Source organism: Cervus elaphus, chromosome 15 (assembly GCF_910594005.1).
Source record: "Cervus elaphus chromosome 15, mCerEla1.1, whole genome shotgun sequence".
Classification (NCBI taxonomy): domain Eukaryota; kingdom Metazoa; phylum Chordata; class Mammalia; order Artiodactyla; family Cervidae; genus Cervus; species Cervus elaphus.
In genome coordinates, this window is record NC_057829.1 from 34,604,922 (window position 1) to 34,632,636 (window position 27,715).

At 45.1% G+C, this 27,715-nt stretch overlaps 1 long non-coding RNA gene across 1 annotated transcript; it reads right to left on the bottom strand.

Moving 5' to 3' along the window:
• Positions 1–1,837: 1,837 nt before the first annotated feature.
• Positions 1,838–27,713, bottom strand: LOC122709449. The gene is made up of 3 exons (XR_006345520.1): positions 27,607–27,713; positions 14,066–14,074; positions 1,838–1,867 (listed from the first exon to the last, which is right to left on the bottom strand). It is a non-coding gene; the product is annotated as an uncharacterized LOC122709449 (long non-coding RNA).
• Between the last annotated feature and the right edge of the window lie 2 nt (positions 27,714–27,715).

A 27,715-nucleotide genomic window follows, 5' to 3' on the forward strand; every position in this document is an offset into this window, starting at 1 on the left:
TTACAGGCCCTGTTCAGTCATGTCCGACTCTTTCCAACCCCATGGACTGTAGCCCACCAGGCTCCTCTGTCCATGGGGATTCTCCAAGCAACAGTACTGGAGTTGGTTGCTATGCCCTCCTCCAGGGGCTCTTCCTGACCCATGTCTCCTGTTTGGCAGGCAGATTCTTTACCACTGACCCACCTGAAAGACTTTTTTAAGATGCGTTAATTCCATGTGAGAGGCTCAATCTCCAAGAATCAAATATGCTGTGTTTCCTCAAATTATGAACCCATTACAGAGAAATGACTATGGAAAATGGGAGAAAATGATAAAGGGGTTTAATGGGGTAAGAACACAGAAAGGCTCCATTAGTTTTCAGTGCTGCCTGTGTATGAGAGGAACCTGTGCTGAGTATGAAACATGCATATTCCTGGGCTCCAACTCCTGATGAGAGGTCTGGAGCAGGGCCCAGAAATGTACGTGTCTACAGACTGGTACCCGTGTGAGGGCTCTAAGGACCATGCTTTGAGAACATGGAGTGCAGATGAGACATATCCATGAACAGAAGGCCTGGAAGCTACAGATGTCATGCATAGACTCAAACTTCTGATCAGATTGAGGGCTGGGAGCTGAGAACCTAGCGGCAACTCCTTCCAGGCTCAAAGGAATGAGGGCGGGGAAAGCGGAGCTGTCTTCTTTCTATCAGAGGAGAGGACATCCCAGCAAAGCCCCTTGCCCTCCCCCTGGTGTCTGAATGAGATACTGCAAGTCAAGACTCAAACGGAGAGTGTGATGGATGAACAGCTGCCCTGGGAAAGGTAAGTGGACAAGGTTCAGCTCAAGTCTTGCCTCTTCCAGAAAACTTCTCTTAACTTCATTCTCTCATCTATGCTCCTAGAGCCCTCATTTCTGAAACACACCACCTCACTCTACCAAGCCTCCTGTTGATGTCTCTGAAATGGTTATTTTTATGCTTATGGGGATGCAAAAAACTTTATCTCAAAGACTTGGGGACACCTTCTACAGCCGGAAATATGCATATAGTACCTAGAGTTATGAAGATAGCAACCAAAGAACAAATACCAGCGATGCAGCTGGACAGGGAGAAAGGGAGAAGGAAGGTAGAGTAATCTCTCATCTAATACAACCGAACCTCAAGAGAGTAGATAAATTAAGATACAGCAGAAAGGTTGCATACTCTGACTCTCCATTTCTATCACAGTGTGTAAAAGGCAAAATCATGCAGACATAATTTGGATCAATGGTTGTTAGGGAAGATTTGGGGATGAGCTGGAGAAGGTAAATGCTTTGTAATCAGACTTGGAGGCAGGAAGAGCAGAAAATATATTGGGGAGCAGAAGTGGGCTAGAGAAAGTCTCAGAAAACATTCTACCTCTTAGGCCATGCCATAGTGGTGGGAGAAAAACCTCCTGGGCCATGCACAGCACTCTTCCAGCTCTGCCCTGGCAGCTGACTAATATCTTAGGGATGTGAGAGGCCCAGGAAGAGATGCTGCCAAGGATTTCAAGAAGGGAAGGTCACAGGATCTTGGGTAGGAGGGAGAACAACAATAAGAGCAACTGACAAACTCGCCTTCCAATGCAGGAGACATAAGAGACATGGGTTTGATCCCTGCATCAGGAAGATCCCCTGGAGGAGGGCGTGGCAACCCACTCCAGTATTCTTGCCTAGAGCATCCCATGGACAGAGAAGCCTGGCAGGCTACAGCACAAAGAGTTGGATATGACTGAGGCAACTTAGCCTGCATGCAAGACTTGATTCAAGCTTTCCATGTGCCAGGCATTGTGTGCTATAGTCATCTAATCCTCACAAATGTTTTTGGCATTATTTTTGTTGTTGTTCAGTCGCTAAGTTGTGTCCGACTCTTTGTAACCCCATGGACTGCAGCACACCAGGCTTTCCTGTCTTTCACTATCTCCCGGAGTTTGCTCCAACTGTCCATTGAGTAGGTGATGCTATCCAACCATTTCATCCTCTGTTGCCCCCTTCTCCTCCTGCCTTCAGTCTTTCCCAGCATCATTATTATCCCCATGTAACACAGGAGACTGCTGGAGCCCAGAGATGGTAGGTAGTCTGCACAAAGTAACACAGCTAAAGAGAAGAGGATTTGAACTCAGGCACCTCTGGCTCCAGTGCCCTTGCCCTTACCCACCACCATGTAGGCCATATCCCACCATGCCAGTGATGGCAGAGTCTCTTCTGCCACCTTCTTGCCATGTGCCCATCCTGACTTGGCTGGCACACTTCTGTTGGTGGGTACTCACTATTTCCCAGGGAAGGTCACACCACAACGGATTTGAAATTGACCTCAATGCATTTACTCATAACCCAGTTACCCCTTCCAGTCCTGAGTCCTTAATGCTGCCCATCAAACATTTCCATCAGCTCCTGGGCTCTGGGTGGGTTTGCACTTCCAGCCCCCTGAAACTACATGCTTCCACGTGACTTCATTCGACCAATAAAATGTGAAGTTTTAGAAGCCAGTGTGCAGTTCATCTCTTGCTACAGTGTTGAGGGTAGGGGAGGGAGAGTGGGGGCTCCAGCTGAGCTATTTCAAATCCTAAAAGATGATGTGTGAAAAGTGCTGCACTCAATATGCCAGCAAATTTGGTAAAATCAGCAGTGGCCACAGGACTGGAAAAGGTCAGTTTTCATTCCAATCCCAAAGAAAGGCAATGCCAAAGAATGTTCAAACTATCGCACAATTGCACTCATCTCACATGCTAGCAAACTGATGCTCAAAATTCTCCAAGTGAGGCTTCTAGAGTAGGTGAATGGAGAACTTCAAGCTGAATTTCGAAAAGGCACAGGAACCAGAGATCAAATTGCCAACATGTGTAGGATCATAGAAAAAGCAAGAGAGTTCCAGAAAAACATCTACTTCTGCTGTATTGACTATGGCAAAGCCTTTGACTGTGTGGATCACAGCAAACTGGAAAATTCTTCAAGAGATGGTAATACCAGACCACCTGACCTGCCTCCTGAGAAATCTGTATGAAGGTCAAGAAGCAACAGTTAGAACCAGACATGGAACAACAGACTGGTTCCAAATCAGGAAAGGAGTACATCAAGGCTGCATATTGTCACCCTGCTTATTTAACTTATATGCAGAGCACATCATGAGAAACGTTGGACTGGATGAAACACAAGCTGGAATCAAGATTGCCGGGAGAAATAGTAATAGCCTCAGATATTCAGATGACACCACCCTTATGGAAGAAAGTGAAAAAGAACAAAAGAGCCTCTTGATGAAAGTGAAAGAGGAGAGTGAAAAAGTTGGCTTAAAATTCAACATTCAGAAAACTAAGATCATGGCATCTGGTCCCATCACTTCATGGCAAATAGATGGGGAAACAATGGAAACCGTGACAGACTTTATTTTTTCGGGCTCCAATATCACTGCAGATGGTGACTGCAGCCATGAAATTAAAAGACACTTGCTCCTTGGAAGAAAAGCTGTGACAAACCTAGACAGCATATTAAACAGCAGAGACGTTACTTTGCCAACAAAGGTCTGTCTAGTCAAAGCTATGGTTTTTCCAACAGCCATGTATGGATGTGAGAGTTGGACCACAAAGAAAGCTGAGCACCAAAGAATTGATGCTTTTGAACTGTGGTGTTGGAGAAGACTCTTGAGAGTCCCTTGGACTGCAAGGAGATCAAACCAAATTCTTAAAGGAAATCAATCCTGAATATTCATTGGAATATTGCTGAAGCTGAAGCTCCAATATTCTGGCCACCTGATGCGAAGACGTGACTCATTTGAAAAGACCGTGATGCTGGGAAAGATTGAAGGCAGGAGGAGAAGGGGATAACGGAGGATGAAATGGTTGGATAGCATCACCAACTCGATGGACGAGTTTAGTTTGAGCAGGATCTGGGAGTTGGTTATGGACAGGGAAGCCTGGCGTGCTGCAGTCCATGGGGTTGAAAAGAGTCAGACACGACTGAGTGACTGAACTGAAGTGAACTGAGGAGGGGATGGAGGGTGGGGAATCACGTCTGGAGAAAAGGCCCCTTGGCTTGGATTCCTAAGTGACTAGGACGAGCGGAGTCCCTCCTGCCCCGTACCGGGACACGAGCAAGAAATGAGCCTTGGGTGTGTAAGCCACTGAGATTTGGGGATTGACAGCCAAACCTAGCCTGTCCTGACTGACTTGGTCCCACAGAGTAAGTCACTATGCTCCAAGCCAGCAACAACCCAGCCTCCTGCAAGCCTTCTCTAAGCTACCTAGCCCCAGTCTTTTCAGCTGAGCCTGTTAGGACTCAGTTTGTTGACTTGTCACCTGATCTTTTCTTCTGGACAGGCTGCAATATGAGAACTGAGTCCAGGAGCAATCGGCAAAGCCCATCGCCTCTCCCCGCCTCCTCAGCCCTCGGCCTCAGCCTTGCAGTGATTCTACTGAGCTTTTGGCAGGCGAATAAGGCTAGCCTTGTCCCTGGGTTCCATTCTGACCTGCCTGTTTCCAATCCTTTGGTGGTGGTGGTTTAGTCACTAAGTCGTCTCTGACTCTTTGCGACCCCATGGACTGTAGTCCACCAGGCTCCTCTGTCCATGGGATTTCCCAAGCAAGAATACTGGGGTGGGTTGCCATTTCCCTCTCCAGGGGATCTTCCTGACATCTCCTGCTTGGCAGGCAGATTCTTTATCACTGAGCCACCCAGGAAGACATTGGGCCCTGGCTAAAGACAGAACTTAGGATTTAGAATTAGAGTGACCTGCATTTATATCTTGGCTCTGCTACTAACTTACTGAGTTATGGTGGGCAAGTTACTTAACCTCTCTGAGCCTGTTTTCAAAAAAAAAGGATATAAATGATAAGACTAACCTGAGATAATTGTATCAGTCAAGCACCCAGCTCTTCCCTGGAATCTAGTGAGCCTGTACAGATGTCGTTTCCCCTCTTTTCCTCCTAAACCCCACGTCTTTCAGGCTCACAAAGTGGGGGGAGGAGAAGGCATTTTTGGAATGAGGCCCCAGGCGGCTCCTCTACCATTGCAGTGTTCCCTGAGTCTCAGGCCAGTCGGGGGGCCCCTTCTACCTCCCCTCCCAGCTCACAGCTGTCTGCTCCCTCTACCCCCATCTCAGGGGGCTGCCCCTTGGGGCTGGGAGAGAGGGAAGTGGACGCCAGGCTGCAGATGTTCAGAGCTCAGAGAAGGCTGCTGAGCTAATCCCAGGGCTGCTGGCGAGACTGGGCCAGCGCCTCAGAAGTGGGCTTCCAAGAGGCCCTCTCCTGCCTGCCGGCGGCCTGTGGCTCGGCTCGAATTTCCGAGGCCCCAGCTCGGGAACAGCTGCATGGCTTCCCCTCCCTGCCTCCGTGTTCTCTCCTCTCTTCTCCCGACATGAGTCAAGGAGACTATTGAGCAGGGCTAGCCAGGGGTCTGGAAAGAATCCAGAAGGCTCCCAGACACTCAGCTCAGGTCTCTGAAGCCCCAGGGAGCTCAGACACATGGGGTTTCTCGGGCCTCTCTGCTTGTTTCCTGCGGCTCTTCATTTGGCCAAAAACCTCAGGACTGACTTTGATGTTTGGACTGGTGTCCACCCCTTTGCTCCCTGCCTGGCTGGCCTTCCCAAGACACCTCCCCAGTGTGGCAGGCAGAACCAGACTTCGGGTGGGGCCTCTTGCTTCAGCGGCACCCCCACCTACAAGCCTTCACAGCCTCATCCTCCCCACCCCCAGGTCCCTAAATATCTCCCAGGGTTGAACCTCTGACCTCCCTTTGCACACCCCCATCAAAAGCCCCCCACCCTGCCCTCCACCAGCAGAGGTGTGTGTGTGTGGGTGCTCACCACCGTTTCCTGAACATTTGGTACATGAAAAGCTTGTTTTCTTTTTTCCTCAACTATCTTGCTTTTTCCTCTCTGACAAATAAGGAAATGGAAAACCAGAGAGACTAACTTCTTCATAGAAATATGAAGTGGCAAAATTAGGATTTGAACCCACTTCTGATGTGCGGATGACTTTTGAGCCCATGCCCCCTCTCCACCCAGCCACCTGGCCTGGCCAACACCAGTCCAGTCCTCTGGTCTGGAGCACCCATTGGGGCTGCATGATTCACCCTGACCTGGACCACGAGTGTTCCATGAGCTGTGGATGTGTGTGCCCTTTCAGCTGAACACATTTGGCCAAGAGTGAGAATGAGGAGAGGATGATAGAGCTGGTGATTTAGGAAGCAGGTGATGGGAGGGCCAAATCTACCACCTTCGGTTGGGTTCCCAGTCTCCAGCTCAATACATGCTCCTTTTCATGCTGGGAGTGATTCTGAGTGAACATAAGCATACCATTCGGATGTGACCTTGAAACACAAGCTAGCTACCACTCAGGGATCTGACCCACTCCTGTATCCTCCTGGGCAGGGGAGGCTTGTGTCCATAGGGCCCTGTGTAAGGAGGAAGACCAGGAGTGGGGCAGAGGAGAAAATTGTACTGGAGTGTCTGAAGTGGTTTGGGAGGGTGATAGCCCTGCCATGGCAATGCAAGGGGCTGAGCTGAGGTCTAGCCACCCACGGAAGAGCAGCAATGTAGGGGTACTGGGAACCTCACAGCTCCTCCTCAGTCAAGGGGCATCATTTTCTCATCTGCTCAGTGGGGGTTTGTATACAGTAGGCTCTAGCTAAATGGGGATGGCTGCATTAAGCTTAGTGAATCCCCGGAAGGACGGACTCGGCATGAGGGGGCTTAAGAACCCTCCGCCTGCACTCAGGGCTGGCCTGGAATTGAAGATGGGTTGAATCTCAGTGATAGAAGAGGAGGGTGTATCGGTGGGCCAGTGGTGGGATCTGGAGGCAGTAGAAGTTGGGGAAGGAGGGGTGGTGCTGAGATGAATGCGTTAACTCAATTTATGAAAATTAAAATTCATGTTACAGAATTTAGCGCTTTAAAGTCATAATTAAGTGGCATTTAGCACATTCACAATGGTGTGTAACCACCACCTTTATCTAGTTCCAAAACATTTTCATCATCCCCAAAGGAGACCCCTTACTCATTAAGCCATCGCTCCCCAGTGTCCCCTCTGCCCAGTCCCTGGCCACCACCCAGTCTGTTTTCTGTCTCTTGGATTTACCTATTCTGGTTCAGATACATGGATTCAAACAACAGGCGCCCTTTTATGACTGACTTCTTGCACTCAGCGTAATGTTTTCAAGGCTCATCCTTGTTGCTGCATGAATCAGTATTCCATTCTTTTCTCATGACAGAACAACATTCCGTTGGATGGATACACCACATCTTGTTCATTCATCATTCAACTATTCACACTGTTGGTGGATGTTTGCGTTGTTTCCTCCACTGGACCCGTTTTGAGGCGAAAGTCACTGAAAAGCTGAGGTCCCACCATCATCACTCAAACCTTGGAGTGAGCAGCGCTTCAGGCAGAGTCCCCCCATCAAGTCCTTTCCCGCCCAGGCAGCTAGCTGCTCTGGTGGCCACAGCGGCGTGCTGGAGCGGCTGCCGGGCAGCGTGCCCTGCAGAGCAGCTGAGTTGCTTGGCCTCCGTTCAGATCCCCTGACCCAGGGCAGAGGGACAAGAGGATGCGCAGAGAAGGGAAGGTGGAGGAAAGCAAGCTGAGCATGAGTTCCCACGGAGGCCTCTGGAGGCTCCTGGCTCATGAGTAGAGTCCACCGTGTAGCAAGCCTAGCTGTGTCCGAGTCTCACTGGAACCCATCCGACCACCATCAGCTGGACAGGGCTTGTCCGAGTGCGGAAACTGAGCCCCAGGCAGTGGCAGTGGCTTGAACAACCCGGAGCCAAGCCAGAGATCAAACCTGGATGCTCTGATTCCCAGCCTGGGCGAGCTCTGCCCTCCTGGCATCAGCATGGGGCCTGGTGCAGGCTTAGAGGGGCTGCCCCATCTCTCTGGTGGGCCTGTTCCTCAGCCGGAAGCAGGTAAGGGGTCTGTCTCTTTCTATCATATGTGGAGGACAGAAGAGGAAGGAGCAATCACTGGATCTAGAGCCCTGGGTTCAAGCCACCCTCCAGCAAGCCCCTCCCACCCTCACAGCTTCCCTTCCCCACCCCCGACCTGTAAAGTGGAAACTTTAGCTCCCTGGGAGGTGGTGATGGGGTCCAGATGAGTCCATACATGGGACACGGGTAGCAGGCTATAAAGTCCTATGCCAACTCTTGGTTCACTGTGGCCCCAGCAGGCAAGATCTGGCCGTCCTATCCTGGAAGAAGGGCTGTCCCAAGAGTGTGTTTATCTCACCCGGCTCTGGGCCAATAACGCACTTGATCCAACCCGGCCCCCAGCCGCAGCTCCAGCCCCAAGGAAAGAACAGCATCCCGTCTGTATTAATCACCTCCCCCAACCCCGTGCCAGACTTGAGCTAAATTAAATGCATCCCCAGCCAGCAGCTCCGTCCCCAGAAACTGAACACATCCTTCCCGGCTCCCCTCCCACCCACAGCTGTGCCCTCCCATGAGGCCGGCAGCTGGGACCCTGACAGGCCTCCATACGCAGTCCTGGAGCTGCCCTCTGGCCTCTGGCTGTCCCCAGCAGGACCGAGGACGCTCCCCCACGCCCCTCACCATGGCTTGGCCTAGGGGGGAGGTTGGCATCAAGTCCCTCCATCCTTCCTTCCTTCCTTCCACAAACATTTTGAGTGCCTTCTAAACATCCTGCTTCCTCTCCTTTAAATACATGAAAAACCAAACACATTCCTGCCCTCCTGGAGCTTACATTCTAGTAAGGGGAGACAAAGAGAAAACAAATCAAGTAAATCATACAAAGTGTTAGAAGGTGAAAAGCACTCTTTTAAAAGACAGACAAAAGAGGCCAGTGTGAGGGGTCAGGGTGCAGGTGGGTGAGCATGAAGGGCGATTTGCCATCTGAAAGAGGAAGGTGGGACAGGCCTCACTAAAAGGATGACTGCCGAGGAGGCCACTGTAGTCCCCACCTGAAAGGTTTATGTTTGTAGAGCACTGGCGGCAGGCGCTAGTTTTGACTGTTTTCAGGGGCGGGGAGGGCAGAATTGTTGACGTAGCCATTCTGTCCAGCTCGGGGATGGCTCCTCCCGTCCTAGGCAGGGAGGGGTTCTCTTGTGGGTGGAAGTCCCAAGGGAGCGGGGCAGCTGGCTTTACCCAGAGGGGACCTGCAGCTGGGGACGAGCCAGGGTAAAATCTCGGTCTGTGCCAAGGATGCCGGCCTGTTCAGAACAGAGGAAGCCCCAGCTGACACCAAAACAGGCCTCAGCTGGGCAAACTGACCAAGTTGGTGGGGATACCGGGAAAGGCACCTGGGGGCCGTGAGCCATGATACATGTGCTGCTAAGGTGTGAGCCTCCTGTCCTGGCTCCCTCTGTGCCAGACTTGCCGTCTGCACATATACACACTCATACACACACACACTTCTTCTTTCTAGCACACATATGGCGTATCACGCATCCATCAGCACACATGACAATGTACCCACAACACTCATTGAACCAGCAGACTCAGAGAGACCCACCATCACACTCATGCACACATGAGTGTGTATGCAAGAATATCACAACACTGACACACAATACACACACACAAACAATATATCACACACGCACCATTATGTCACACACATTCACACGCCCATACACCCTCAAGTGAAGACTCAACACACACACAACTCCACACACACATGCTACTCCACACGGGCACACACACACCACACATCACCAACACACATTATATACCCAGGCACCACCACATATATAACACACACGCCAGACACACCCCACACTTTGTGGTAAAGTACAGGCCTGAAGAGTCTAGACAAGCTATCTGAACCTATCTTTGTCACTCACGGAAATGGGAAACCCATGATGTGTCCCCTGACAACCAGGGCAGGGCGGAGGGAGACCTTCAGCATTTTCTAAGTGTTGTTTCATAAAATGTCCACTAAAGAAGAGTTTTCTTATCACCATGCAGAGGTCTCTGGGACAAGGAGAAGATCGGGCATAAATTCAAGAAACTGGGCTTTACTCCTAGCCTGGCTGGCTACGAGTTACATGTCATTGGGTAAGTTTCTCTACCTCTGGAAACTTCAGTTTCTTCATCTGCAAAATGAGAATGAAAACTGTTTATTCCAAACTTCTCAGAAGGAGTGAAACTCTGAGAAATTGCTTTGTAAGCTGAAGAAATACCAATACAAAATAGGATTGTCAAAAATTCATACAAATGGTCTAAGCTTTGTTGTTCCCTCATCCCCACCCCCTCACACTTCCTGTCAAGTCCAGGCATTCTACACTCCTCCTGGAGGCTTGAGCAGTGGCCCCGGCTGCTTCCAGGGGAAGCTTAATGGAGTGACACAGGAAGTGAGATGGTGCTGCTCGATGGGCCATCTCTATCTTCCCAACTCAGGACCCAGCAGGAAGTGATTCTTACCAGCATCACTGCCATCCCATGGGCTGTCAGGGGCTGAGAAGTCACAGCCACGCTGGGGAGAACACCCACTGGGGAGGAGACACAGAGCCGCAGTATCCTTCACCCAGCCCCAGCCTGCCCCACCCTACGCGGGGCTGACACTTTGCAGAGAGCACTGGAAGGGCATTCACACTGGAAGAGAGCTTCTCTGTGCAAGGTAACAGCTGCTCTGAGCCATCACCGGGATGGGGGTGATGGCTAGGCACCATCTTGCTTCTCCTAGGCAAGAAGGGAGGAACTAGGTCCCTGTGGAGTGCTGTAAGAACATGCAATAAGCCCTTGAAGCCTCCTCAAAGAGGGGGACTCTGTCCTTCTCAAAATCCACAAAGGCTGTAATAACTTGGGTGGGCACAGGTCCGCAACTGGAGCACTGCAGTTGCATCTCTCTCATGTAACAATCCTCAGGGCAGCCGCCCTGTGTCTTTGGGTGCCAGGCTCACTGCAGTTTCTCTGCCCTCATCTTCATGGTCCAAACTGGCCCACTGATGTGTCTGCATTCCAGACAGCAGGATACTGTGGGACAGCCTGCAGTCTCTATCACAAAAGGCAAGGAAAGGAGCCATTACAGTGGTCATTTTCTGTTGTCACCCTTCCACGTTTTTCTTTCCTTGTCTCTCAGCTCTGTGCTGGGGTGACCTCACCCCTGCAAAATTAGTCCTCCTGGCTTTTCAGCCTCCGGCTTCTGGTTGGGTTAATGAGGAAGGGGAAGGGGGATTCTGGAAAGTAAAAGGAGAGAGCACTGGGCTATCTCTCCCATGCTCCCCACTCTCTTTTCATCAGCATGTCTCCACCTGCAAGTGTGACCTCCATGATCAGAGTTCCCTCAGGAGACCCCTCTTCCATAGCTTTTGCTCTCAAGGGGCCCAGAATACAATTTTCTCTCCTAATCCTTTCAGCCTGGGGCTTCCCCTCGCTGCTAGTCTCTACAAGCCTCTTGCTTCCCTGTCTGTTCCCCTAACCTGCCCACACTCTATCAATAGTTTCTTTATTACAGCATCTTCACGGGTACCACCTGGATTGATTCTGTTTCCTGAAGAGACCTTAATGGACACAGCCCTCAAGGGGAAATGATGTCTAAATGCCTGGAGCAGATAGAGTATGCTTGAGTCTTGCAATCTAAGCTCTGGACCATCAGCAATGACTCTTCCTCCTCTCTCCTTGCAGATTCTGCCTTCTCCTATATTTCTTTCTAGATGTGCCCTGTGTCTCCACAGACTTAATCTGAACACATAGGTGGAATTTAGCACCTTCCCTCAAAAGAATACAATCAGAACTTCCACCTCAGTACCTGAATGAGTTGGCTGAGAATGGAGGACCCAGGATGAAGAGACTGATTTTCTCAGCCTCCATCAAAAGCTTGGGGGCCTCAGGCTCACCTATCAACATCCCACCTCTTGCAGAAATCACACGAACAGCCTCTTTGGAGGATGGCGAACCAATTTCTGCTTGTGCCCTTCTGGTGACAGGGAGCTCGGTGTCTCTTGAAGCAGTCCATTCTATTTCTACATGGCTTGGTCTCAAACTAGTGAGAATCGAAATCTATCTCCACCCAGTTTCTACGCACAGGACACAGTTGTGACTGTGTCACAACTATGGTGACTTTGAAGATGTCGGTAATTGTGTCCTCCTGAATCTTCTCTCCATGCATCGTGTATCTAACCCAGCCTCCCTGTCACTTTCAAGTGACCTTCTCTCTCCCTCCTTCCCTTCTTTCCTTGATATGAATAGTTTACAGACTATTTCCTGGGGAGATGGAAGAAGAATCACATCTCACCTCACACAGCAGAAACTTAGTAACATTTCCCCGTAAACACTTCGATTTTCCTTTCAAAATTCCTTTATCCTGCTGTATCCTGCTGATACTTACCTTTCTTCCCCTCCCCTGTCCCCTTCTCCAAAGTGGTCGTGTCTGTCACCCTGGGACTCAGAATCCCTCCCTAGCCTCCAGGCCCACAGCCTAGTCTGTGAGACTGTACTTTTCTCACTCACCACCAGAGGGCTCCCTACTTGAGTTTGGTTTGCACCCATCTCAAGCCGCAGTGAAAATAACTGAAAAGAGAAGTGAAAGGCAAAGGAGAAAAGGAAAGATAAACCTATTTGAATGCAGACTTCCAAAGAATAGCAAGGAGAGATAAGAAAGTCTTCCTCAGTGATCAATGCAAAGAAATAGAGGAAAACAATAGAATGGGAAAGACTAGCGATCTCCTCAAGAAAATTAGAGAGATACCAAGTGAATATTTCATGCAAAGATGGACATAATAAAGGAAAGAAATGGTATGGACCTAACAGAAGCAGAAGATATTAAGAAGAGGTGGCAAGAATACACAGAAGAACTGTACAAAAAAGATCTTCAGGACCCAGATAATCACAATGGTGTGATCACTCACCTAGAGCCAGACATCCTGGAATGCAAAGTCAAGTGGACCTTAGGAAGCATCACTATGAACAAAGCTAGTGGAGGTGATGGAATTCCAGTTGAGCTATTTCAAATCCTAAAAGATGATGCTGTGAAAAGTACTGCAGTCAATATGCCAGCAAACTTGGAAAACTCAGCAGTGGCCACAGGACTGGAAAAGGTCAGTTTTCATTCCAAACCCAAAGAAAGGCGATGTCAAACAATGCTCAAACTACTGCACAATTGCACTCATCTCACACGCTAGCAAAGTGATGCTCAAAATTCTCCAAGCCAGGCTTCAACAGTACATGAACCATGAACTTCCAGATGTTCAAACTGGATTTAGAAAAGGCAGAGGAACCAGAGATCAAATTGCCAACATCTGATGGATCATCAAAAAAGCAAGAGAGTTCCAGAAAAACATCTACTTCTGCTGTATTGACTATGCCAAAGCCTTTGACTGTGTGGATCACCACAACCTGTGGAAAATTCTTAAAGAGATGGGAATACCAGACCACCTGACCTGCCTCCTGAGAAATCTGCATGCAGTTCAAGAACTGGACCTGGAACAACAGATTAGTTCCAAAGCAGGAAAGGAGTACATCAAGGCTGTATATTGTCACCCTGCTTATTTAACTTATATGCAGAGTACATCATGAGAAATGTTGGACTGGATGAAACACAAGCTGGAATCAAGATTGTTGGGAGAAATATCAATAACCTCAGATATGCAGATGACACCACACTTATGGCAGAAAGTGAAGAGGAACTAAAGAGCCTCTTGATGAAAGTGAAAGAGGAGAGTGAAAATGCTGGCTTAAAACTCAACATTCAGAAAACTAAGATCATGGCATCTGGTCCCATCACTTCATGGCAAATAGATGGGGAAACAATCAAAACCATGACAGACTATTTTTTCAGGCTCCAAAATCACTGCAGATGGTGACTGCCGCCATGAAATTAAAAGAAGTTTGCTCCTTGGAAGAAAAGTTATGACCAATCTAGAGAGCATATTAAAAAACAGAGACATTACTTTGCCAACAAAGATCCATCTAGTCAAAGCTTTGGTTTTTCCAGTAGTCATGTACAGATGTGAGAGTTGGACTATAAAGAAAGCTGAGCACCAAAGAATTGATGCTTTTGAACTGTGGTGTTGGAGAAGACCCTTGAGAGTCCCTTGGACTGCAAGGAGATCCAACCAGTCCATCCTAAAGGAGATGAGTCCTGGGTGTTCATTGGAAGGACTGATTTTGAAGCTGAAACTCCAATACTTTGGCCACCTGATGCGAACAGCTGACTCACTGGAAAAGACCCTGATGCTGGGAAAGATTGAGGGCAGGAGGAGAAGGGGACGAGGATGAGATGGTTGGATGGCATCACCAACTCAATGGACATGAGTTTGAGTAAGCTCCAGGAGTTGGTGATGGACAGGGAAGCCTGGTGTACCACAGTCCATGGGGTCGCAAAGAGTCAGACATGACTGAGCAACTGAACTGAACAGAACAAGCAGCAGCGCCGTTTGAACTGTAGTTTTATCCATGCTGTTCCCTCTCAGAACTGTCCTTGTACCAGTGTCTATTTTTGGCCCTCTGGACTAAAATATCCATCTATAGAGCTCTTAATTGTCTTTCAGATATCAACTGATATGAGGTCTCTGGGAAGCGTTCCTGACACCCCTCCCTTACCATTGTGGTCCTGCACAGTGAGGTAATACAGCCTTAGCATCCTCTGGACTCTGACTACAGTACTCATTACATGGTATCCTCAGTGTAATGGCTTTTCCATCCTTGAACATCTGTATAGTGGACGGTCTCAACACCAAATACAGGCCTTGTGTAACACACTGAGCAATGTGAAATAGGACTATCACCTCCCTTGTTCTTATTTTTACATCCTTGTAACTAAAGATGGCAAAGAGGTTTTGCTTTATTTTAGTTTTGGAGCCAACCCAAATTCCTATACTTTACCCCAAGGATTCTTCCTGAATCAGATCTTCCCTAATCCTGAATTTGTGAAATTTGAGAATTTCTCCTTGTTCATTTTGGCTTTTCATCCATCTTTACAAGATCTCTGTGGATTTTGAACGTGTATATAGCACAGACCCCCAGGTTTGGTGTTCCTGAAGTGTTAGTCACTCAGTCTTGTCTGACTCTTTGTGACCCCATGGACTGTAGCCCACCAGGTTCCTCTGTCCATGTGACTTCCCAGGTGAGAATACTGGAGTGTGTTGCCATTCCCTTCTCCAGGGGATCTTCCTGACCCAGGGATCAAACCCAGGTCTCCTGCACGGCTTGCAGATTCTTTACCAACTGAGCTACCAGAGAAGCCCCTGATGCAAACTATTGGCTTTAGTAGATCTAGCCTGTCAGCATCAGTTATTGGTGTCACAATTGGTGTTCATGGAGCTCCACTGTATACTTGTGAAGGTTGAACCCTCCCCCATGACCCCTAGCTGGAGCCTGAGTTGTGTGTGTTTTTAGTCTCTCAGTCATGTCTGACTCTTTGTGACTCCATGGGGTGTAACCTGCCAGGGTCCTCTCTCCATAGAATTCTCTAGGCAAAAATACTGGAGTGGGTTGCCATGCCTTCCTCCAGGGGAACTTCCTGACCCGGGGATCAAACCCAGGTCTCCTGCATTCCAGGCAGATTCTTTACCACCTAGCCACCAGGGAAGCCCAGCTAGAGCCTACAACCAGCAAAACACAGCAGCTTCCTCTCCTTTGAAGGCCAGCTCTGAACAGTTCTGTTAGCTGTCTTTATTCTCAAAGTCAACCAAATTCTAAGATACTCTCCCATAACCTTGGACACACAGTAGGTGCTCAAGAAATGTTAGTTCCCTTTTACCCCATATGATGATCTCAATACCTTCTCGTTACACATTAATTCAATGAAGAAATTATGGTCTACAAGATACAAAGATTTTAAAAGTACATTGACTTCATCAAAAGAAAAAAATTAAAAAGACATGCCTTCTTCCCAGAAGGAGCTTAAATTAAGATATAAACAAACAAGTAAACAATGATAAGACGCTGTAAACAAGTGTTACATAGTCCCTCCTTCCAAATTTTTGAAAATTCTCTATGTAATTAGTTTCCTGTGATATTTTAGAATGTAGTAGTATCTCAGTCCTCCTGGGGATAACCATAAACAGAAGAAGCATTTGTACCAAAATAGCCAGCAGTAAAAAATCTGCTGGCAATGCGGGAGACATGGATTCGATCCCTGAATCAGGAAGATACTCTGGAGAAGGAAACGGCAACCCACTCCAGTATTCTTGCCTGGGAAATCCCATAGACAGAGGAGCCCGGCAGGCTCCAGTCCATGGGGCTGCAGAGTCAGACATGGTTGAGCAATGAACCACAACACAACTGCTGCTGCCGCTGCTGCTGCTGCTAAGTCGCAACTACCCTACAGTTCTAGGTAAGAGTGCTGGAGTGGGTTGCCGTTTCCTTCTCCAGGGGATCTTCCCTACCCAGGGATCGAACCCGGGTCTCCCTCATTGCAGGCACACGCTTTACCATCTGAGCCACCAGGGAATCCCATGACAAGCGCTACTCATCTACAAAGACACACCAATAGATGTCTCACTGTCTCATTAGAGTATTTCCAGAAATTATCACAGAGTTTTAACATAAAAGATGGAGGCCAAACAAAAACAACACACCTACAAAACAACTTAGAAAACACAAAAACCAATACGAGGAGCCAAGATGGCGGAGGACTAGGACGGGGAGACCACTTTCTCCCCTACAAATTCAAAAGAACAATTTAACGCTGAGCAAACTTCACAAAACAACTTCTGACCGCTAGCAGATGACATCAGGCGCCCAGAAAAGCAGCCCATCATCTTTGAAAGGAGGTAGGACAAAATATAAAAGATAAAAAGAGAGACAATATAGTTAGGGATGGAGATCCGTCCCAGGAAGGGAGTCGTAATAGAGGAAGTTTCCAAACACCAGGAAACCCTCTCACTGGCGGGTCTGGGGGAAGTTTTCGAATCTCAGAGGGCAACTTAACTGGGAGGAAAAATAAATAAAACCCACAGATTACATGCCTAAAAGCAACTCCCAGCAGAAAAGTACCCCAGACGCCCGCATCCGCCACCAGCAAGTGGGGGCGGAATGGAGAGGACCCGGCGGCATTGCTTAGGGTAAGGACTGGGCCTGAATGCCCTGAGGGCAATCGGAGGGAGCTGATGTGAGACAGCAACTTAAACTGTGGGATAGCAAGAGAGAGAGAGAGAAAGTTAACCGGCCAGAACATACTGCCGGCCGTTCGCAGAACAAAGGGACTGAGCAATTCCAGAGAAGAGCTAGCCAGCGGCGGACCGGGCCATCCCCCGCCGGAGGCAGGAGGCAGGGGGGAGGGGAAAAGGGCAAACTCGGCCCCAGAGACGGCGTCCCCTACCGAACTGCAAACAGGCTTCCAGTTTCTAACCAAAGACTTCCTGAGATTCTGGATGGTCAACACCCGCTGGGAAGGTCGTGGCTAGAGGCCAGCTCCCGAGAATAGACACAAGGCACACGCACCCGACTGGCGCGCATGGAAGCTGAGGCTGGGACTGCGGAGGGGAGAAGGCGCACCACACCCGGGGAGAGTGTGCCCGTCAAGCTCCTGGCTGCCTGAGCTGCTCAGGCTGGGGAAGGCACAAAACGCAGGCCCAACTGAGTCCGTGCTTTTGTGGAATACCCAAAAACTGGAACCGCATGCAACACAGGGCCTGCTCCATATAGAGCAGCCTGGAGCCTGAGCAGTGTAAACGGGGAAAGCACACACCCATGAGCGGGGCAAACCCAGTGTGGCCGGAACACTGTGAGTGCTCCCCACACGGGCCAGTGACATTTGTCTGCAGTGCCCCTTCCTCCCCACAGCACGACTGAACAAGTGAACCTAAACAAGAGACCACCTCCGCCCACCTGTGTCAGGGCGGAAATTAGACACTGAAGAGACCTGCAAACAGAAGCCAAATGAACAAAGGGAACCACTTCAGAAGGGACCGGTGCAACAGATTAAAATTCCTGTAGGTAACACTGACTACACTGGAAGGGGCCTGTAGATATCGAGAAGTGTAATCTGGAACAAGGAGCTATCTGACACTGAACTGAACCCACACTGACTGCAACAGATCCAGAGAAATTCCTAGATATATTTTTACTTTTTTTTTCTTTAATTAAAAAAATTTCTTTTCTTTTCTTTTTAAATTTTTTCTCTTTTATTTTCTTTTAAAATTCCCTATTACCCCCCATTACTCCTTAACTTTCATTTTCATGTTTTTACTGTTTTTTTTTAATTAGAAAAAAATTTTTTTTCTTGTTTTATTTTTCTTCTCTTATTTTCTTTTAAAGTCCTCCATTACTCCTCTGTTACTCCTTAATTTTCATTTTCATTTCACTATAACCTTGCAAAAAAAAAAAAAAAACCAGAGAGAGAAGCCCTATTTTTAAACCGAACTTCATATATATTTCTAAAATTTTTGTGTTTTTGTTTTTAATATTGTATTTTTAAGAGTCTAACCTCTACTCTAGATTTTAAATCTTTGTTTTTCAGTATTTGATATCAATTTTGGACATTTAAGAATCCAATATTCAGTACCCATTTTTACTCAGGAGTGTGTTGATTACTCTCTCCCACTTTTGACTCTCCATTTTCTACCTCAGATCACCTCTATTTCCTCCCTCCCCCTTCTATTCCCAATCCAATTCTGTGAATCTCTGCGGATGTCTGGGCTATGGAGAATACTTAGGGAACAGAGAACTGCGTAGATCTGTCTCTCTTCTCTTGAGTCCCCCTCTTTTTCCTCCTGCTCATCTCTATCTCCTTCCTCCCTCTCCTCTTCTTCATGTAACTCTGTGAACCTCTCTGGGTGTCCCTCACGGTGGAGAATCTTTTCACCATTAACCTATAAGTTTTATTATCAGTGCTGTATAGTTGGAGAAGTCTTGAGACTAATGGAAGAACAAAACTGAAATCCAGAGGCAGGAGACTTAAGCCCAAAACCTGAGAACACCAGAAAACTCCTGACTACATGGAACATTAAGTAATAAGAGACCATCCAAAAGCCTCCATACCTACACTGAAACCAACCACCACCCAAGAGCCAATAAGTTCCAGAGCAAGACATACCACACAAATTCTCCAGCAAAGCAGGAACATAGCCCTGAGTGTCAACATACAGGCTGCCCAAAGTCACACCTAACACATAGACCCATCTCCAAACTCATTACTGGACACTCCATTGCACTCCAGAGAGAAGAAATCTAGTTCCACGCACCAGAACACCGGCGCAAGCTTCCCTAACCAGGAAACCTTGACGAGCCAATCGTCCAACCCCACCCACTGGGTGAAACCTCCACAATAAAAAGGAACCACAGACCACCAGAATACAGAAAGCCCACTCCAGACACAGCAATCTAAACAAGATGAAAAGGCAGAGAAATACACAACAGGTAAAGGAACATAAAAAATGCCCACCAAGTCAAACAAAAGAGGAGGAGATAGGGAATCTACCTGAAAAAGAATTTAGAATAATGATAATAAAAAGGATCAAAAATCTTGAAAACAAAATGGAGTTACAGATAAATAGCCTGGAGACAAAGATTGAGAAGATGCAAGAAATGTTTAATAAGGACCTAGAAGAAATAAAAAAGAGTCAATTAAAAATGAATAATGCAATAAATGAGATCAAAAACACTCTGGAGGGAACCAACAGTAGAATAATGGAGACAGAAGATAGGATAAGTGAGGTAGAAGATAAAATGGTGGAAATAAATGAAGCAGAGAGGAAAAAAGAAAAAAGAATCAAAAGAAATGAGGACAACCTCAGGGACCTCTGGGACAATGTGAAACGCCCCAACATTAGAATCATAGGAGTCCCAGAAGAAGAAGACAAAAAGAAAGGCCATGAGAAAATACTCGAGGAGATAATAGCTGAAAACTTCCCTAAAATGGGGAAGGAAATAGTTACACAGGTCCAATAAATCCAGAGAGTCCCGTCCCAAACAGGATAAACCCAAGGCGAAACACCCCAAGACACATATTAATCAAATTAACAAAGATCAAACACAAAGAACAAATATTAAAAGCAGCAAGAGAGAAACAACAAATAACACACAAAGGGATTCCCATAAGGATAACAGCTGATCTATCAATAGAAACCCTTCAGGCCAGAAGGGAATGGCAGGACATACTTAAAGTAATGAAAGAGAATAACCTACAACCTAGATTACTGTACCCAGCAAGGATCTCATTCAGATATGAAAGAGAATTCAAAAGCTTTACAGACAAGCAAAAGCTGAGAGAATTTAGCACCACCAAACCAGCTCTTCAACAAATGCTAAAGGATCTTCTCTAGACAGGAAATGCAGAAAGGTTGTATAAACGTGAACCCAAAACAACAAAGTCAATGACAACGGGACCATACCTATCAATAATTACCTTAAATGTAAATGGGTTGAATGCCCCAACCAAAAGACAAAGACTGGCTAAATGGATACAAAAACAAGACCCCTATACATGCTGTCTACAAGAGACCCACCTCAAAACAAGGGACACATACGGACTAAAAGTCAAAGGCTGGAAAAAAATATTTCATGCAAACAGAGACCAAAAGAAAGCAGGAGTTGCAATACTCATATCAGATAAAATAGACTTTAAAATAAAGGCTGTGAAAAGAGATAAAGAAGAACACTACATAATGATCAAAGGATCAATCCAAGAAGAAGATATAACAATTATAAATATATATACATTCAACATAGGAGCACCGCAATACGTAAGGCAAATGTTAACGAGTATGAAAGAGGAAATTAATAATAACACAATAATAGTGGGAGACTTTAATACCCCACTCACAACTATGGATAGATCAACTAAACAGAAAATTAACAAGGAAACACAAACTTTAAATGACACAATGGACCACCTAGACCTAATTGATACCTATAGGACATTTCACCCCAAAACCATCAACTTCACCTTTTTCTCAAGTGCACACGGAACGTTCTCCAGAATAGATCACATCCTGGGCCATAAATCTAGCCTTGGTAAATTCAAAAAAATTGAAATCATTCCAGTCATCTTTTCTGACCACAGTGCAGTAAGATTAGATCTTAATTATAGGAAAAAAAATTATTAAAAATTCAAACATATGGAGGCTAAATAACACACTTCTGAATAACCAACAAATCATAGAAGAAATAAAAAAAGAAATAAAAATATGCATAGAAACGAATGAAAATGAAAAGACAACCAGCCCAAACCTATGGGACACTGTAAAAGCAGTGCTAAGGGGAAGGTTCATAGCATTACAGGCTTATCTCAAGAAACAAGAAAAAAGTCAAATAAATAACTAACTCTACACCTAAAGCAACTAGAGAAGGAAGAAATTAAGAACCCCAGGGTTAGTAGAAGGAAAGACATCTTAAAAATTAGGGCAGAAATAAATGCAAAAGAAACTAAAGAGACCATAACAAAAATCAACAAAGCTAAAAGCTGGTTTTTTGAAAAAATAAACAAAATTGACAAACTGTTAGCAAGACTAATTAAGAAACAAAGGGAGAAGAACCAAATTAACAAAATTAGAAATGAAAATGGAGAGATCACAACAGACAACACTGAAATACAAAGGATCATAAGAGACTACTACCAGCAGCTCTATACCAATAAAATGGACAACTTGGAAGAAATGGACAAATTCTTAGAAAAGTATAACTTTCCAAAGCTGAACCAGAAAGAAATAGAAGATCTTAACAGACCCATCACAAGCAAGGAAATTGAAACTGTAATCAGAAATCTTCCAGGAAACAAAAGCCCAAGACCAGATGGCTTCACAGCTGAATTCTACCAAAAATTTAGAGAAGAGCTAACACCTATTTTACTCAAACTCTTCCAGAAAATTGCAGAAGAAGGCAAACTTCCAAACTCATTCTATGAGGCCACCATCACCCTAATACAAAAACCAGACAAGGATGCCACAAAAAAAGAAAATTACAGGCCAATATCACTGATGAACATAGATGCAAAAATCCTTAACAAAATTCTAGGAAACATAATCCAACAACATATTAAAAAAATCATACATCATGACCAAGTGGGCTTTATCCCAGGAATGCAACGATTCTTTAATATCCACAAATCAATCAATGTAATACACCACATTAACAAATTGAAAGATAAAAATCATATGATTATCTCAATAGATGCAGAAAAAGCCTTTGACAAAAGTCAACATCCATTTATGATTAAAACTCTCCAGAAAGCAGGAATAGAAGGAACATACCTCAACATAATAAAAGCTATATATGACAAACCCACAGCAAGCATTACCCTCAATGGTGAAAAATTGAAAGCATTTCCCCTAAAATCAGGAACAAGACAAGGGTATCCACTCTCACCACTACTATTCAACATAGTTTTGGAAGTGTTGGCCACAGCAATCAGAGCAGAAAAAGAAGTAAAAGGAATCCAGATAGGAAGAGAAGTGAAACTCTTGCTGTTTGCAGATGACATGATCCTCTACATAGAAAACCCTAAAGACTCTACCAGAAAATTACTAGAGCTAATCAGTGAATATAGTAAAGTTGCAGGATATAAAATTAACACACAGAAATCCCTTGCATTCCTATACACTAACAATGAGAAAACAGAAAGAGAAATTAAGGAAACAATACCATTCACCATTGCAACAAAAAGAATAAAATACTTAGGAGTATATCTACCTAAAGAAACAAAAGACCTATACATAGAAAACTATAAAACACTGATGAAAGAAATCAAAGAGGACACAAACAGATGGAGAAATATACCGTGTTCATGGATTGGAAGAATCAATATTGTCAAAATGACTATACTACCCAAAGCAATCTATAGATTCAATGCAATCCCTATCAAGCTACCAACAGTATTTTTCACAGAACTAGAACAAATAATTTCAAAATTTGTATGGAAATACAAAAAACCTCAGATAGCCAAAGTAATCTTGAGAAAGAAGAATGGAACTGGAGGAATCAACCTGCCTGACTTCAGACTCTACTACAAAGCCACAGTCATCAAGACAGTATGGTATTGGCACAAAGAAAGAAATATAGATCAATGGAACAGAATAGAAAGCCCAGAGATAAATCCATGAACCTATGGACACCTTATCTTCAACAAAGGAGGCAAGGATATACAATGGAAAAAAGACAACTTCTTTAACAAGTGGTGCTGGGAAAACTGGTCAACCACTTGTAGAAGAATGAAACTAGAACACCTTCTAATACCATACACAAAAATAAACTCAAAATGGATTAAAGATCTAAATAAATGTAAGACCAGAAACTATAAAACTCCTAGAGGAGAACATAGGCAAAACACTCTCCGACATAAATCACAGGAGGATCCTCTATGACCCACCTCTCAGAATACTGGAAATAAAAGCAAAAATAAACAAATGGGACCTAATTAAACTTAAAAGCTTTTGCACAACAAAGGAAACTATAAGCAAGGTGAAAAGACAGCCCTCAGATTGGGAGAAAATAATAGCAAATGAAGAAACAGACAAAGGATTAATCTCAAACATATACAAGCAACTCCTGCAGCTCAATTCCAGAAAAATAAATGACCCAATCAAAAAATGGGTCAAAGAACTAAACAGACATTTCTCCAAAGAAGACATACAGATGGCTAACAAACACATGAAAAGATGCTCAACATCACTCATGATCAGAGAAATGCAAATCAAAACCACAATGAGGTACCATTACACGCCAGTCAGGATGGCTGCTATCCAAAAGTCTACAAGCAATAAATGCTGGAGAGGGTGTGGAGAAAAGGGAACCCTCTTACACTGTTGGTGGGAATGCAAACTAGTACAGCCGCTATGGAGAACAGTGTGGAGATTTCTTAAAAAACTGGAATTAGAACTGCCATATGACCCAGCAATCCCACTTCTGGGCATACACACTGAGGAAACCAGATCTGAAAGAGACACATGCACCCCAATGTTCATTGCAGCACTGCTTATAATAGCCAGGACATGGAAGCAACCTAGATGCCCACCAGCAGACAAATGGATAAGGAAGCTGTGGTACATATACACAATGGAATATTACTCAGCCATTAAAAAGAATTCATTTGAATCAGTTCTAATGAGATGGATGAAACTGGAGCCCATTATACAGAGTGAAGTAAGCCGGAAAGATAAAGACCAATACAGTATACTAATGCATATATATGGAATTTAGAAAGATGGTAATGATAACCCTATACGCAAAACAGAAAAAGAGACACAGATGTACAGAACAGACTTTTGGACTCTGTGGGAGAAGGCGAGGGTGGGATGTTTCGAGAGAACAGCATCAAAACATGTATATTATCTAGGGTGAAGCAGATCACCAGCCCAGGCTGGATGCATGAGACAAGTACTCAGGGCTGGTGCACTGGGAAGGCCCAGGGGGATCGGGTAGAGAGGGAGGTGGGAGGGGGGATCAGGATGGGTAATACATGTAAATCCACGGCTGATTCATGTCAATGTATGACAAAAACCACTACAATATTGTAAAGTAATTAGCCTCCAACTAATAAAAATAAATGGAAAAAAATAAACATTAAAAAAAAGAGGAAAAAAACACACAAAAACCATTCAGGTAGAAAAAAAACTAAAACTATGCCAGCTACATACTCAGAAACAAGAGCAGGTAGTTAAAAAAAAAAAGGAATGGTCACAGGACAAAAATATCCAATGAATTTTATTTAAGAAAAAGCAGTATGATGATTCCATAGAAAAGAATATAAAAGTAAAGGAGTTCTCCAAAATCTAGTATGAGAAGAAAAAGAAATGGAAAACCGGAGGAAAAAAAAAGATGAGAAAATTAGAAAATTCATCCAGAGAGGCAGCATTTGATAAGCAGAACTTCCAGAAAGAAATAAGGGAAAAACAGATTAGGGAAAGACTTTTTAGGTAAATAATTAAAAAAAAAAACTAACAAAACACCTTTATGGAATAGATAGGCATGAGTTTTCAGATTGAAAGGACACCCAAAGCACCCTGTGAAATGGATGAATTCATATATAATACACCACCAGGATATTACAGAACCCTAGGAATAAAAAGCAAGTTCCAAGAAAAAAATTTGAGTGAAAAATACAAAAATATCAAGAGTTAGACATTAGACTTCTTTTTTTTTTTTTTTTAGAGTTTAGTGCATTTATTTATTTTTAAAAAAAAAATTTATTTATTTATTTATTTATTTTTTATTAGTTGGAGGCTAATTACTTCACAGACATTAGACTTCTTAATAAAACCATACCCCATAGGCAAAGCAGGTATGCCTTCAAAACTCAGAGCAAAAATGTTTTCCAACATGGAACTAGCTATCAAAACAAAATATCACTCAAGTTTGTGGGTAGAGATATTTATACACATGCAAGACTTCCAAAAAATTACCTTCTGAGAATTATTTCTCAGGAAACTAGTAGAGGATGTACTGGAAAAAAAAATAAGAGAGTAAATTGGGAAGGAGGAAGATGATAAGGAATCCAGGAAAACAGAAGAAAATGGCAATGAGAATGCCCAGGATGACTGTTAAAAAAAAAAATTCCATCTAGCAACCGTGCAGTGAGCCTGCAGAACTAACACAGAAGTGGGCAGGTCAGAAAGCTTCAGGCCAGGAAAAAGATCTCCAAGGCACTTCTATTTACAGAATACTTCACATGTGATGTAAGAGTTGGGAATGAAACGTTCTGAGTACATAAAAATATGGTAAATCAATAAAGAAAAAATTATTTACTCCAAGAAAATTTTTAAATGCACAAATTAGGAAAAGTAATTATGGTATACCTCAAGATGACTAACAATTACAGAGTCACCTTTGGATGGAAATTGAAATGACATCATCTCACCCCACCAAATTAGCAAAACTTAAAAAAATCTGACAATATCAAGTTCTTGCAGTGAATTTGGTGTAACAGGAATATCCTCCCTCCTACACACACACATACACACACACACACATGAACACACACACTTTTAACATGAGTTTTGATTGGTGGAACCTCTTTGGATAATAAATTGTAATTATCTATAAAGTTGAAAATGCACATGGTCTACCACCCAACAATTCCACTCCCTGATTGTATACTTGACAGATACGTATGTGTATGAATGTCCAAAGCAGCAAAAAACTGGAAGCAATGGGAAACATTTCAAATGTCCATATGCTGTTCAGTTCAGTTCAGTCGCTCCGTCGTGTCCGAGTCTTTGTGACCCCATGAACCGCAGCATGCCAGGCCTCCCTGTCCATCACCAACTCCCAGAGTTCACCCAAACCCATGTCCATCGAGTTGGTGATGCCATTCAACCATCTCATCCTCTGTCGTCCCCTTCTCCTCCTGCCCTCAATCTTTCCCAGCATCAGGGTCTTTTCCAGTGAGTCAGCTGTTCGCACCAGGTGGCCAAAGTATTGGAGTTTCAGCTTCAAAATCAGTCCTTCCAATGAACACCCAGGACTCATCTCCTTTAGGATGGACTGGTTGGATCTCCTTGCAGTCCAAGGGACTCTCAAGGGTCTTCTCCAACACCACAGTTCAAAAGCATCAATTCTTTGGCGCTCAGCTCACATCCATACATGACCACTGGAAAAACCATAGCCTTGACTAGACAGATCTTTGTTGGCAAAGTAATGTCTCTGCTTTTTAATATGCTAAGTTGGTCATAACTTTCCTTCCAAGGAGTAAGTGTCTTTTAATTTCATGGCTGCAATTACCATCTGCAGTGATTTTGGAGCCCAGAAAAATAAAGTCAGCCACTGTTTCCACTGTTTCCCCATCTATTTGCCATGAATGTGTAAATAAATGGCAATATTTTCATATAATCGGATACTTCAAAGACAATGATATGGCTCCTATTTCTTAAAGTTGGTGGAATCTACACAGGTGTTTGTTTCATTCTTTTTTTTTTGTTTGTTTCATTCTTCCTTGAAGAAATCTTTCCAATTCCTCTGTCCCTGCCCCTGACCAGACATCAGGAGGTGAGACACCTAGAGATCTGGAGCTTAAGTGGCTTCACAAACAGGGGGACAAGACAAGGACACGTGTCAGGCTTTCCAACGGTGTCTTCTGAAACCCTCACCTTGGTCCTGCCTAGGATGCCCTTCTTTCCTTCTCAGCACCCTTTAACAACCTCTTTATCTTTTAAGGCCGTCCTTCCAAATCCTTTGTTCACCCACCTGATGAGAAAACTGAAGTTGAGAGCAGCTGAAGCATGTGCTTGGGAAACTCAGCCCTGGCTCTCTGGAACCCATGCCCTGTTTACAGGCAGCGTGCATGCTGTCTCTTCAGTCGTGTCTGACTCTTTGTGACTCTATAGACTGTAGGTCGCCAGCTCCTCTGTCCATGGAATTTTCCTGGCAAGAATACTGGAGTGGGTTGCCATGTCTTCCTCTAGGGGATCTTTCCGACTCAGGGACTGAACTCACGTCTCTGCATCTCCTGCACTGCAGGAAGATTCTTTACCACTGAGCCACCAGGGAAGCCCTTACAGGCAACGTCCAAGGATAACTTATATCTGCATTCAGACCACCCTTGAAGAGGGTGGATCCCTTGTAAACAGTGCTTGCATGTGTGCTCAGTTGTGTCTGATTCTGTGACCCCATGGACTGTATGGATCGAACCCACATCTCCTGGAAGTCTCCTGCATTGACAGGAGGATTCTTTACCACTGTGCCACCTGGGAAACAGACTGTAAACAGTAGGTACTCAGTAAATGCCACTTCCTCTCTCCGATCCTTAGGTGAGTTTAAATTTGTTGCTGTTCAGTCGCTCAGTCGTGCCCGACCCCATGGACTGCAGCTCGCCAGGCATCCCTGTCCTTCACCATCTCCCCGAGCTTGCTCAAACTCAGGTCCATTGAGTCGGTGATGCCACTCAAGCATCTCCTCCTCTAG